The following is a 3,796-nucleotide window of genomic DNA, read 5'->3' as shown; positions in this document are numbered from 1 at the left end:
TTGCTGTCCTAACAAGCGCTGAGCATCTTCAATCTTAGGGCAGAGATGAGTTAGATGGTCTCCACTGCACAATTTGCAGGGAAACTTGACTTTCTTTCTCGACTCATTTCTACCCCCACCGGCGTTGTTGCCGGATTTATTTGCATCAGGCTTCCCATCCTGGTTCTTTTTCTTACCTCGTCCTTTCTTTTTCCCATTGGAATTTTGATTTCCTTTGGGGTTATCAGATTGGACGACATTTATTGAAGAAGTTTGGGAAGCAGGGGGATTAGACGATGTGACTTGGTTGTTAGAAGCAGTTTGCAAGGACAACTGCTGCAATTGATTCAACAAGTTCATGGTAGTTGTGTCTACTGACCCGACGATACCATCCGCATGCGGACCTGGCTTCGACTTAGCTACATCAACCTTAGATCCAGGAGCATCTGGCAAGTACTTTTGTAGGATCCGAGACTGAGAGTAGATCAATTCTAATTGCTGGGCCCTAAAAATGGCTTGCTCCTCAGAATAGACCCCAGACATGGAGACATCTTTGGAGATCTCAGGTTGTAAAGACTTCAAAAACCACTCGAGACGGTACTTCGAAGGGATTTCGGCTTTAATGAGCCTCTTTCTCCGTCTCCATTCCTGAATATGGTCGGAAATGTGGGTTGCCTTATCCTGACGAAAGGTGGCCAGAAGTTCAGTTCCGGCATCTTAGCGGACAGGCAACTGGAAGTGATTTAAGAAAATATTGGCTAAGTCAGCGAACGATGTAAAGCTGCCCTGCAACCCTACTCTATATACCATTTGGCCGCATTACCAGTCAAGGTGCGCTGAAAGAGTCTCAACCTAATCGAGTCATCGATAAGGGAGTTAGATGAGCACCACAAATGGAATGTGGTTACATGGTCGCCTGGGTCTTCGCCACTCTTCCCTTCGAATTTTGGAATGTCCGAAGGGAGTTTGGTTGGGACCAGAGGCCAGGCCAGATTGTACTTGATTGGGTCATTTGTTAACTTAGTGAGATCTGGCAAGTTTAACGTTGCCAGAAACGGAAGCCTAGGAGGACCTTGGGGATTCCACCCAGACTGGGCAGAACTCCCAAAGCTCTGAAAAGATTGTCCTGGAATTTGGGAGGCACCAGGCTGCCCGAAGTAACCAGTAGAACCGGCTGACCCAAAAGGCAAGCCTTGTGGTCCAGCAAAATTCGGAGTTTGACCAACTCCGGCCGTATAACCTCCATAACCAGTAAAGTTTCCTCCTAAAGGATTGTAAGGAGTTGATAACCCCTGATAGGGATTCCAAGCCGAAGCAAGGGGAGGAATACTTTGAAACATACTAACCGTGGAGTACGGCCTATTCCCTTGTTGGCCGATAAACGGATTCCCAGTTCCCACGCTACTAACCCCAGGGTTATTCCAACCTTGGAAAGGATTGCTGCTTTGTCCCACAGAAGAAAAAGGCATGGATCCTACCGTCGGGTTGGAATGTGGTATATGACCACTTCCAAAAGGAAAACCCTGGAATGAAGCCGATCCGCCCATCATGGACGTAGCGACACTGAACAGATTCGATGGAATACCCTGTGAATGGGTGCCAAATGGGAAGAATCCAGTACCAAAAGCATTGGTTTGGGCATTTCCACTTGGACGGAATGGAGGTAGACCCAACTATAGACGTGCTAGCAAAAGATCCAAACAAGGAAGCAGAGGAGATGGAAATGGTTCCTCCCCCTTGCACCGATTTTGGGGTTTGCATAGTCGTAGCACTCGTAGAAGCCATGCTTCCAGTAGTGGTCATCGATGGTAAGCGCGTAATGTAACCTGGACTTGACGGTCTATGCGTCGGAGTCCCAACGTATTGCAGTACATCTGGATGACTAGATGGCAGTGGAGAATTTGGAGCCGCTAACGACTCTGAAAGTTCTTCTACCTCTATGTTATTCTCCACTTGAAAGAGAACTCGAGAAAGGACTGGAGTGTCCCTCTCTTGTTCAGAAGTGCCAGGCCTTGCTTAGCCACTAATGCCCCCGAGAGGAGGATCAATCCTCGATGCGTCAACCGGCGTGGGACGGAACCCACCAGTAGTATTGCCTCTGCGCCTTCTAGGAGAAGGCTCTAAACTTGGTGGCGAGAGACCACGAAGTCTTCGAGACCGCCTTGGAGATCGGTCAGCCACTGTGAATTTTTTGTTATGATCTAACTAAAGACTCAAAAAATTGAAAGCTAGGCCAACTAGGAGCACAGAGCAGACACTATTAAATCCCTAAAGATACAGCCAGTCAAACAACTTCCAAGTATTTCCGCTCCGGGTGATTAAGACCGGACACCAAAATACGAGAAAGTGAAATAAGGGGCCTTCGAAGATAGTCTGGGATGATGAGGCCCAGTCCTATCAGCGAAGGTATCAGAGGAAGTTACACTGACCTCCTAACAACAGCCTGCGCCGGTGCAAGCCCCCAAGCTTCACAAGGGTGCCCTCCAGTAGTACTGTCGAGAGTGATGCAACGTCAACCTCAGGTGCCACGGGATTCCCCTCCGCAGCCACCTGTGTAGTTCCCTAGGAGTAGCAACTATGGATACCAACTCGTCGCGGAAGCCAGGTGGAACAGTCGTGAGGTAAGTTTGGACAAGTAGGAGAGGGGGTATCTCTCTTCCCTGTCTTCACAGACCCTCGTGCTTAACTCCCAGATCCGGAGCTTTCCTGGTCTTCCTAATGCTATTGGATTTTCTCTCGTTATTCAGACTCCTACGTTTGACGTTTATATGGCCTTGGAGAGTTAACTCTCCACTCGCCTAATCCAAGGCCCTAAAATCCTAATCTTGTTGGTGTAACTGACTAAAACAAAAAGTTCTAGTGAATTTTAGTTAGCGCTTGATTTTATTAGGTTGTTCTTTAAGTCACAAGGTAACGGAAGTGAAACTAGTGGTGTTTTTTTGACGCAAAAGAAATTAATAAAAACTTAACTACATGCACATGCACTTTTTTGTTTTTCGATGAAGAGCAATTTCTATAAGGTTCAGAGGTACTTCTAATAAAACAAATTTTCCTTTTATTTTCGTTAATGCACACTTCACACTCACAAAAGCTAACAAAGCTATATGTGCCTAAAAGGGGATGCAAATTTATCCTAATGCAACAACTATATGTGGATGCAAGATCTAAAACTACTCTAAAAAACCAAAAATGAAAGTTGCTCGCTTATCAATCTTTATCTTGCCACTTACAATGCCTAGATGGAATATGAGATGTTACCATTCATTCGTCTAAACACTAAAAACAAGTTCTAAGACAAACATAAAGCACTTTCACTTCACTAAAAGGAAACCAAATTAAAAGCAAGTTCAAGAAACAAAACTAATTTTCAAAAGATTTTCTTCAAAGAAACAAACCAAAAAAGTCTTTCAAAAAACTCCTCAAAAATCAACACTGAAACTTTGATTGAAGAATAGGAAATTAAACACTTTTGCAAATCAACACCACTCATGGATGAAAACCCAACAAAAATAAATGTGTTTGAAATCGCTCTTAACAATCAAAAGCAACAATGAAAGCCTTGGCAATGAAAACCAAAAAGATCAAAAAGACAAATTCCAACAAATTGTCGTACACAAAACGTTCATGAAAGAAAGAAGTGGATGGTCACAAAAAGCGATCTTTGTTCAAGCAAACAAAAAGTCACCAAAAGCAAGATTAAACACAAAGATTGAATTCTTCTCCCCACCCTGATGAAACCAGAGCAGCCAGATTCCTAACAAGAAATCTGCGTGCATTAGCAAAAACGATGGACGCTTGCAATCAACAAAAAAACAAG

This window comes from Pinus tabuliformis, chromosome 9 (assembly GCF_031772625.1).
Source record: "Pinus tabuliformis cultivar Carrire ecotype Pingquan chromosome 9, CPIR1, whole genome shotgun sequence".
Lineage (NCBI taxonomy): Eukaryota > Viridiplantae > Streptophyta > Pinopsida > Pinales > Pinaceae > Pinus > Pinus tabuliformis.
This window is presented reverse-complemented; position numbering follows the sequence as displayed.